An 11829-nucleotide genomic window follows, 5' to 3' on the forward strand; every position below is an offset into this window, starting at 1 on the left:
TCAGCTGGACCGACAGAGATATACCCTCAGCCACGTACCCGAAGAAAAAAAGTTAACACAATACTTACATTTTACACATTCTATTCTTCTATTTTACACATTAGCCAGTTTAGGTGGTGCCGGTAGGATTTTCTGGACCTTTTTGGGTCATTATCTCAGGAAGTATGGACTTGCCCACGAAAAAAATTACATGTGTAACAGGGGCCGCAAGTTCAACCGGCTGCATCTCAAATTAATAAGATCAGAGAGGAGTTGTTAAACTATACTTTTTTTCCAAATTTTGTGTGGGAGGTACCCAAATGTGTGAACCGATATAGTCCTTATTAGAACCCGTTCTATGCCTGAAAGTAATATTACCAATAGCAAAGTTTGACTCAATCCGGTTACTCCATCCTAAAGTTATCTAGCCACAATCTTGGCGAAAAAATTTGAACCTTTGTTGGGGAGGTACTGGAAGGAGTGAACCGATATGGTCTATCTTCAAACTTAAACTAAGTTTGGATAAAATATTGAAAGACCCAAAATTTGAAGCAAATATGTTGATCCGTTCGTGAGTTATCGTGCGCTCCAACGACACATGGTATTATATGGGTTGTTTGCAGTTTTTGTGCTGATTTCTGAGGAAGTATGGAATTGCTCCTGAAAAAAATCAAAGCGATTCGAGAGCAGGCCTTAAACTGCACTTAAGCAAAATTTTGTGCGGGAGGTACCCGATAAAGTGGACCAATAGGGTCGATGTTGGAACCCCATTTATGTCTGGTAGAAATGTCACGATGTCCAAAGTATGGACTAATTCGGTTTCTCCCTTCAAGAGTTATCGTGCGGACAATTTGTCCGAACATTTTTGAACTTTTGTGGGGAAGGTACCTGAAGGAGTGGCCCGATATGGCCCATCTTCGAACTTAAATCAAATCTGGACAAAATATTTCGATACCCAAAATTTGAACCGAATCGATTGATCCGTTCGAGAGTTATCGTGCGCACCAGCCAGACAGGCAGACAGACAGACGGACATTGCTAGATCCACTCAAAATTGTCTGAAACGGATATCGTACAAACATACTTGGGGTCTAAAACCATTATTTCGATTAGGCACATTTTGGTCGTATCAAAGTGTAAATACCCTCTTTAGCCTCAAGGCTGAGGGTATAAAAATCAAAGTAATTTTGTGTGATAAATACCCGAAGGAGTGGACAAACATAGTCCATAGTCGAAGCTGATTTATATCTGGTATATATATTAGGATGTGTAAAGTATGGACCAAATTAGCTTCTCCCTTCAAGAGTTATCGTGCGAACAATTTTTCCGAACATTTTTGAACTTTTAGGGGGGGGGGGGGGGGGTAGGTGTTTGTGTACCTGAATGATTGGACCGATATGGCTTATGTTCGAACTTAAACTACGTTTGGACAAAATATTACGAAGGCAAAATTTTGGACCAAATCGGTTGATCCGTTCGAGAGTTATCTTGCGCTCCAACCACTACACACGGTGTCATAGGGGTTTTTTTTTGCATCTTTTATGCTATTTTCTCAGGAAGTATGGACTTGCCCTTCATGAGACATGTACCATCGTAAGCGGGGTACTGAATAAAAGTTGCTACAACAAATATCAAAGAGATTTGAGAACAGGTCCTAAACTGAACTTTTCCGAAATTTTGTGTGGGAGGTACCCGAAGGAGTGGACCGATATAACCCATCTTCGAACCTCAGTAAGATGTGCAAAGTATGGACCAAATCGGTTACTCCCTTCAAGAGTTATAGTGCGCACAAATTTTTCGAACACTTCCGAACTTTTGTGGGGGAGGTACCTGAAGAAGTGGACCGATATAACCCGTCTTCGAACTTAAACTAAGTTTGAACAAAATATTACGAAAGCCAAATGTTGGAGCAAATCGGTTCACCCGTTCGTGAGTTATCGTGCGCACCAGCCAGACAGACGGACGGACATTGCTAAATCGACTCCAAATTGCCTGAAACTGATTTCGTCCAAACATACTTGGGGTCGACTTTCGATTAATCGACTTTCTGCAGTCAAAAGTCTAAAAATCGTAGTCGACTTTTGTCTGGAGGGAAAATCACAAAATCAAATATTTTGCAATCGATTTTCGAGTTTAACCATATATTGCTGACGTGGCGGATTTACAGTTTTGGATGTTTTGCAGTTTCAAAAGAAAAGTCGAAAATCGACGAATAATGGATTTGCTGCGGTTATGAAAAAGACGAAATATTTTCATTTCGGCCAATATTATAACCAAAATATTTTGCAACCCTTGCAATTTAGAGGAATTCTTATAAGTAGAAAAACGCAACTTAGGAAATTTACTAAATAAAAGTCCTTTGTTTCAGAATTTCGTTTATAATATAAACATTTTTTCTCATTTTTAACACAATATTTCTGTAGGTTTTTTAGCTGTTTGGAAAATTTTCCAGGTTGGAAAGGGCTGCAAAGAACTACATGTTATAACAAAATTCAGAATGATCCAAGACGAGTGCATTTTTTCCAAACTTTGGGTAGGGTGTACCCGTAGGAGTGATCCGATGTAGTACATATTTGGACCAAATACAAATCTGTAGGAAATAATTTTTTCTTTATTAGTATATGGATACTTTCCTTACAGACTATATAATTAAAAATGTTGTAATTAATTTTCTGAATTTAAATATATTACAATTTTACTTTTCAATTTACAAAGTTTGAGCTAAATCGATTTCTCTCTTAAAGGGTTATTTTACACATTAGCCAGTTTAGGTGTGCCGGTAGGATTTTTTAGACCTTTTTGGGTCATTATCTCAGGAAGTATGGACTTGCCCACGAAAAAAAATTACAATCTCGTAACAGGGGCCGCAAGTGCAACCTGCTGCATCTCAAATTAATAAGATCAGAGAGGAGTTATTAAACTATACTTTTTTTTAATTTTGTGTGGGAGGTAGCCAAATGAGTGAACCGATATAGTCCATATTAGTACCCGATCTATGCCTGAAAGTAATATTACCAATAGCAAAGTTTGACTCAATTCGGTTACTATATCCTAAAGTTATCATGCCTACAATCTTGGCGAAAAATTTTGAACCTTTGTGGGGGAGGTACCGCAAGGAGTGGACCGATATGGTCTATCTTCGAACTTAAACTAAGTTTGGACAAAATTTGAACCAAATATGTTAATCCGTTCGAGGGTTATCGTGCGCTCCAACTACGACACATGATTTCTGAGGAAGTTGGACTTGCTCCTGAAAAAAATTATATCGCCGTAATGGGGGTAGCGATTCGAGAGCAGGCCTTAAACTGCACTTAAGCTAAATTTTGTGTGAAAAGTACCCGAAGAAGTGGACCAATAGGGTCCATAATGGAACCCCATTTATGTCTGGTAGAAATGTCACGATGTCCAAAGTATGGACTAATTCGGTTATTCCCTTGAAGAGTTATCGTGCGGACAATTTGTCCGAACATTTTTGAACTTTTGTGGGGGAGGTACCTGAAGGAGTGGGCCGATATGGCCGATCTTCGAACTTATATCAAATCTGGACAAAATATTTCGATAACCAAAATTTGAACCGATTGATCCGTTCGAGAGTTATCGTGTGCACCAGCCAGACAGGCAGACAGACAGACGGACATTGCTAGATCGACTCAAAATTGTCTGAAACGGATATCGTACAAACATACTTGGGGTCTAAAACCATTATTTCGATGAGACACATTTTTGGTCGTACCTGAAGGATTGGACCGATATGGCTTATGTTCAAACTTAAACTATATTTGGACAAAATATTACGAAGGCCAAATTTTGGACCAAATCGGTTGATCCGTTCGAGAGTTATCTTGCGCTCCAACCACTACACACGGTGTCATAGGGTTTTTTTTTGCATCTTTTAGGCTAGTTTCTCAGGAAGTATGGACTTACCCCTCATGAGACATGTACCATCGTAAGCGGGTAGTGATTACAAGTTGCTGCAACAAATATCAAAGATATTCGAAAACAGGTCCTAAACTGAACTTTTCCGAAATTTTGTGTGGGAGGTACCCGAAGGAGTGGAGAGATTGAGTCCATATCGGAACCTCATCTAAGTCTGGTAGAAATTTCATGATGTGCAAAGTATGGAGCAAGTCGGTTACTCCCTTCAAGAGTGATAGTGCGCAAAAATGTGCCGAACATTTCCGAACTTTTGTGGGGGAGTTACCAGAAGGAGTGGACCGATATAACTCATCTTCCAACTTAAACTAAGTTTGAACAAAATATTACGAAAGCCAAATTTGGGACCAATTCGGTTCATCCGTTCAAGAGTTATCGTGCGTACCAGCCAGACAGACAGATGGACGGACATTGCTCGACTCCAAATTGTCTGAACCTGATTTCGTCCAAACATACTTGGGGTCTAAAACCATTATTTCGATGAGGCACATTTTGCCCGTATGAAAGTCCCTCGTTAGCATAAATGCTGAGCGTATAAAATCCGAGTTATACTTTTGGTCATAACTGCCGCAAATGTCCGCAAAAATCTTAACAGTTTTGAAATCTACAGACCCTTGGCTTCAATTTGGTACTAGTGGCGATTCTTGCATTGGGATAGGTAAGTCGACTTTCGAATAATCGACTTTCTGCAGTCAAAATCTAAAAATCATTTGTCTGGAGGGAAAATCACATAAGGCCTGTTCGATAACTCTGCAAGTAAAAAGTACTTGTAAGTTCTTGCAAGTACTTCCCATTTCTCTTTTACGAAACAAGTTTGTTATCGAACAGCATTTTGTAAAAGTTTGTACAAATTTTTGGGTTATCGAACATACCTATAATCAAATATCTTGCAATCGATTTTCGAGTTTGCCCACAGATTGCTGACGTGTCGGATTTACAGTTTTGGAGGTCTTGCAGTTTCAAAAGAAAACTTGAAAATCGACGAATAATAAATTTGAGGCGGTTATGAAACGAAAAACAGCATATCTTGGACACATCATGCGAAACAGCAAATACAAACTACTCCAAAACATCATCCGATGCAGAATAGAAGGCAGACAGTCCAGGGGAAGAAAAGAGAAGTCTTGGATTAACAATATTCAGGAATGGACCGGCATAAATGATGCCTCAACTCTACTCAGCAGGTGCAGAAATCGACAATCTTTTGCTGAAATAATAAACAACTTATAAATACATATAATCACTTAATATAATGTAATATATTTTATGTAATTGCACTGATCGCCATAAATTCGTAAAACGAATAGGCAAATAAAGAAGAAGAATGAAAAAGTCGGAAGTCGGGTTTAAGGATAACTGAAATAATCGCCAGACCGAAAAATCGCATTTTTAGTTTTAGACCAATATCTAAAAGTCGAAAAATCGATTATTGCTTTCCATTACCTATCCCTATTCTTGCATATGCTTGGACAATAACTAAAACTTTAAGGAAATCCATACATCTATATTAAATATTTTCATTTTGGCCAAAATTATAACCAAAATATTTTGCAAACTTTGTAATTTAGATGAATTCTTATAAGTAGAAAAACGCAGCCTAGGAAATTTTACTAAATCATTCCATTTAAGTTTAGTTGTGAATAATAGTCCTTTTTTCAGAATTTCGTTTATAATATAACCATTTTTTCTCATTTTTAAATACATTTTGCTTCAAAATGAGTCATGTTTCTAAGGGTTTTTCTCCTTAAGAACCGCTTTGACTTGAGTTTCGAAAAATGTTTGAATGTTCTGAAGCGTTTTGCATCTTTAAATTCTTAAAATAGTGACATCAATTTTTTTTATTTTCGTCGTTGGGCACATCCACTGTGCCTCATCGAAATAATGGTTTTAGACTCCATGTCCGTCCGTCTGTCTGGCTGGCTAGAGCGTACGATAACTTTCGAACTGATCAACCGAATCGGTCCAAAATTGGCGTCAATAATATTTTGTCCTCCACAAAAGTTCGAAAATGTTCGGAAAAATTGTGCGCACGATAACTCTTGACGGGAGTAAACGATTGGGTCTATACTTTGCACATCGTGAAATTTCTACCAGACTTGGATGAGGTTCCAACATGAATCCAATCGTTCCAGTCCTTCGGGTACCGCCTACAGAAAATTTCGGAAAAGTTCAGTTTAGGACCTGCTCTCGAATCGCTTTGATTTTTGTTGTAACAACTTCTATTTGCTGCCCCCAGTACGGCAGTACAAATTTTATGAGGGGCAAGTCCATACTTCCTGAGAAAATAGCATGAACGGTGCAAAAACACCTATGACGCCGTGTGTAGTGGTTGGAGCGCAAGATAACACTCGAACGGATGAGGGGCAAGTCCATACTTCCTGAGAAAATAGCATGAACGGTGCAAAAAACACCTATGACGCCGTGTGTAGTGGTTGGAGCGCAAGATAACACTCGAACGGATCTGCCGATTCGGTCCAAAATTTAGCCTTCCTAATATTTTGTCCAAACTTAGTTTAAGTTCGAAGATAAGACATATCGGTCCACTCCTTCAGGTACCTCCCACACAAAAGTTCAAAAATGTTCGAAAAAATTGTGCGCACGATAACTCTTGAAGGGAGTGAATGACCGATTTAATCCATACTTTACACATCCAAATATATCTACCAATAGTGGGATTCTCTAGGGCATTTTTTGGTTACCGACAAAAATCGGTCAAATTAAAACGCAAAATTATGAATGAAAAGTTCAAAAAAAGTTTACATTCCTGTTGCTAGATGTAGAACTTTGCGAGTACTTTTTATTGGTCGCTAACTTACTGAATAACATAATAATCTATACCATAGACTAATGAAAACATAGACGTCGGAACTCTCTCACCGAGTATGTTCGATTTGGGTGTGGTACCTAAGAAACTCAATATAAAATGCCAAAAAATACAACTTAACAAATATTTTGTTCTGACAAAAGGCTACATGGGGATAGTTTTTGATGGGAACTATATCCTCAGGTAAAAATATCCATGAAAATATTGCAATTTTCCCCAAAAATCGTCTTCGAACTTTTAGAGTTTTCCGGTTTGAGTGACTTGACCGCGGAAAAATTGAGTGATCCGTCGTCTATATATTTATTAGTCTATGGGCCATTATTATATGTGTTCTTTTACTATCTGAGGAATTTGAAAACTCAAAATAAACCAATTTTTAGGCATTAAAAATATAATTTTTACATTGAAAGTTATTGCCAAGAAGCTCCTCCTTGAAATTCAATCATCACTTTTAACTTTAGCTTTGTTCCTTTACTTTTTAAATGGTAAGGGTGGTAAAAGAGAAAAGTGTCAAAATTGCTCTCTCATGAACATTTTTACCAGAAAAGTAAAGGAATGGAAAAATGGTAGATCTGGCAGCAATGTCAAAAAGAAACATAAAAAATTAATTTTCGTCTTTTATTTCACAGTTTTTAATTTAGTTTTGTCAGCGTTCGACTTTTTCTTCTGTTTTGCGTCCATTTTCTTTTTCATTGTGAAATAATCGTCAAACAAAATTCGAAAAATCAGTTCTGCCATTTTTTACCTGCAGAAATTTTGCTGGTAGCCTGTGGTAGAGGAGAAAGCCATTTTCGCTCTCTCTCTCCACTCTCACTCTCTTAAAAATTGCTTCCAGTTTTGCCACTTTTCGGGGTTAAGGAAAGCTTTGCAGGTTAAAAATGGTAACAAATGGTAACCTCGGGTAAGTAAAGGAACACAGCTTTTATGTTAACCGGAACGCTATAAATCTGTTCGGTAAATCCAAACTATAAGAAAAGAAGACTTATAATAATGGGGGTATGTCTATACATATAAAAGAGCTTAGTGATGAGTGAGTGAGTTACTGAGTGACGAAACCGCTGGAGCTAGAATCTTGAAATTTTGGGAGTGGGTTACTGTTGGTGTGTAGGGGTGAGATAAGGCTGGGTTTTTGGAAATTCCTACTAGAAGGGTGCGAAAAGTACTAAAAGGTCCTAAATAGGGTACCCTTTGTATTAGGCGAACGGGAAGAGCTAGAATTCTGAAATTTGGAACGAGGGTTACTGCTGGAGAGTTAGAGAAGTGTACCAAAGGGTTTTTGGTATTTCCACCTAGAAGTGTACGAAAAGTACTAAAAGTTACTAAATTTAGTACCAATTGTATATTTTGAACGGTTATAGCTAGAATCTTGAAATTTGGTATGGGAATCAAGTTTGGGAAGTGGTGTTACTATATGGGAATTGTTTTGGAAGTTCGTAATTATATATATAAAATTGTTCCGCAAACATCCCAGATGGTACAAGGGAGACTTCTCTCATATCAATGAGTGCACCCCGATTCATATTAGCTCATTGCCGAGTCCGAACGGCGTGTCCTAAGGCACCACTTGTAGAGAAGTTTTACAAGGCTGAAATATTTGTATTTTGCCACCATTGAAAATTTGATGTTGCCTAGCCTGGGAATCGAACCCACGACCTTTAGCGTGCAAGGCGGGTGTGCATACCATTGCACCACGGTGGCACCCGGAAGTTCGTACTTTCGTACACATAAGTTCGTACTTATATGTACGAAATGTACTAAATGGTACTAAATTTGGTACACTTTGGATTTGGGTGACCGGATAGGCCTGAAAACCTGAAATTTTGGAATTAAGATTAGTAATGGAGTGAAGAATTGAGAAAGTTTTGGAAATTCGTGGGGACAAAAAGTACTAAATAGTACTAAATTTGGTACAAATTGGATTTGCGTGAACGGATAGAGCTGGAATCCTGAAATTTGGAATTTAATTACGTTTGGAGTGTAGTATTGAGATAGTTTTGGAAATTCGTACTTATGGGTACGGAAAGTTCTTAATGGTACTAAATATGGTACAATTAAGATTTAGTTGAACGGATAGGGCTGTAATCCTGAAAAGTGGAATTAAGATTACTGTTCGAGTATAGGATTGAGAAAGTTTTGGAAATTCGAACTTATGGGTACGTAAAGTGCTAAATGTACTAAATTTGCATTTTGTGACCAGATAGAACTGGAATCCTGATATTTGAAATTAAGTTTACTTCTGAAGTGTAGGATTGAGGTAGTTTTGGAAATTCGTACTTATAACTACGGAAAGTACTAAATTTGGTACAAATTGGATTTGGGTGAACGGATAGAGCTGGAATCCTGAAATTTGGATTTAAGATTACTGATGGAGTTAGGGATTGAGGAAGTTTTGGAAATTCGTACTTATGGGTACGGAAAGTACTAAATGGTACTAAATTTGGTACAAATTGGATTTGGTTGAGCGGGTAGAGCTGGAATCCTGAAATTATAATAATAATAAATAATCCTGAAATTTTGAATTAACTTATTTTTGAAGTGTAGGATTGTAGGATTTTGGAAGTTTGTATTTATGGCTACGGAAATTACTACATGGTACTAAATTTTACTGTTGGAGTGTAAGATTGAGAAAGTTTTGGAAATTCGTACTTTTGGGTACGTAAAGTACTACATTTCGTACAATTTGGATTTGGGTGAACGGATAGAGCTGGAATCCTGAAATTTGGATTTAAGTTTACTTTTGGAGTGCAGGATTGAGGTAGTTTTGGAAATTCGTACTTATGGGTGCGGAAAGTACTAAATGGTACTAAATTTGGGTTTTGGGTGAACGGAGAGAACTGAAATCCTGAAATTTGGAATTAAGATTACTGTTGGACTGTAGCATTGTGTTAGCCTTGGAAATTCGTACTTATGGGTACGGAATGTACCAATGGTACTAAGTTTGGTATATATTTGTTTCAATTTGGATTTGGGTGAACGGATAGAGCTGGAATCCTGATATTTGAAATTAAGATTACTGTTTGAGTTTAGGTTTGAGGTGGTTTTGGAAATTCGTAGTTATATGTGCGAAAAGTACTAAATGGTACTAAATATGGTATAATTTGGATTTGGGTGAACGGAGATAGCTGGAATTCTGAAAGTTGGAATTTAGATTACTATTGGAGTGTAGGACTGGAATAGTTGTGAAAGTTCGTGTTTATGGTACTAAATTTGGTACAATACTTAAAAATTCGGAATTACTGTCATACGAAAAGTATTAATTGTATTATGATTTATCGATTGGACAATAAATGTGGTCTGTAGAGCGATTTCTTTAAAATTTGTATGGGGGCCAAAGGCGAATTTGTATGTGACCAAAGGTCAATTTTCACAAAATCACTCTACAGACCACATTTATTGTCCAATCGATGAAACAGTTTCTAATTAATGTACAGAAATCAACAAGTCAAACGAATCTTTTTAACGAAATTGTTTTTATTTTTGTTGTCTATTCTGAACGTTATACACCAAATTTAAATGGAAGGTGCTTACACCTGGGCAGTTTTTGCAGATTCTGAAACTACATTGCTCATAGATGAGAAATATCAAGAAACAAAAAAAAAAAATCGCCGAAGGGATTATCAAATAAATCGCGATTTAAGTTCACATTTTTAGGGTTTCTTTAGGTTTTCTCGATTTTGTTTGGAAACAGCGAGTCCTATGTAAATGGGTCTAAAAAAATGTTGTGGCTGTAAAAATTCTCCACAAGATTGACCTTCATGAATTTTCGTAGGTTTTACCGTTTTTGAGATATAGTAGTTCAAATTGAGACAATGCACTGACTGTATCGCCTCCTTCTAAAACAATATCATGCTCAGTGCGCAAAAAACCGCTTAGACATGGGAAGATTTTGTGACAATTCTTTTCATGCGGACGTGGTACAAGGTGGTTTATTGCTGCGGCTAAGCTCGCCGGATGGGAGGGGTTTTTCTTCCGCGAAATTGTACATTTAAAATTAGATTGTACCATTTAAATATTCTATTACGGAAATTCTTTAGAGTGAACAAAATGAAAAAAGGGGGATTAAAGTACTTATGTAACGGATGTATTTCAATTCCTATCCTTATGCTGTGCAAATTTAATAATGAACGCCTAATTTCCAACTGTGTAGAGGTTTAGATGGTATACCTCTGTGGCTGCCCACCCCATATGACTTAAAAGTCATCCGTGGTATTTTCTAGCCACCTTATATTACTGAAAACACCCCTAATGAAACCTACCTATTTGATAATCACATTCAGTCCATTATTTTAAATAGATTCAAAACATATTTTTTTGTTTCAATTTAGTGATAATTCATTTAATAATATAATTTATAATATTTAACATATTTCTTTTGACTTATATATATATAATTGGTTTTTTTTTTATATAAATATATAGACTAATTAGTTTCTTTCTTTTTAATTTTCTATATTTCTAATATCTATATATATATGCTAGTTTATTTTTTTATTTTTTTATATTTTAATGTGTATCATTTTTATAGTTTTTTTGTGTATGGTTTTATATTTTTTTTTATGCGTTTTGTTTTATACATACATCATACAAATATTAAGGGGATGAATATTTATTTTATTATTAGAATTTTATATATATATCAATATATAATCTTATCAAGATTTACACGTATTTCAATATTTACATTCAGTTTACCACAAATTTTTGTATGATATATGTACAGATTTTAACGTCAGGTTATATTTTACACAGTCTAGAATTTTTTTTACCTTGTTTTTTAAGGTTATGTATATTTTGCATTATATATTACATATATGTTTTTGTTTTAATTTTAAATGTATTAATATGTTTAGCTCAATTCTCTTTATTTTTATAACTACAACGAGATAATGAAGTTTTTGTTATTTTTGATTTGGTTGTAGAAGTTGCAAACGCCTAAAAGTTTGCTTTGAAATATGTATACATTAAATTTCCAATTCATTCATTGCTTTAGGGTTAATGGATATTAATTTGAGACACGTGCTCTCAATTTACAACCAAAGGGAAGATTATGCTTTATATGACTTCTTAAGGTTCTTACTTTAGATAGATCATGT

The sequence above is a fragment of the Musca autumnalis genome, unplaced genomic scaffold, assembly GCF_047663935.1.
Source record: "Musca autumnalis isolate F117 unplaced genomic scaffold, ASM4766393v1 scaffold_1, whole genome shotgun sequence".
In the NCBI taxonomy this organism is placed as follows: domain Eukaryota; kingdom Metazoa; phylum Arthropoda; class Insecta; order Diptera; family Muscidae; genus Musca; species Musca autumnalis.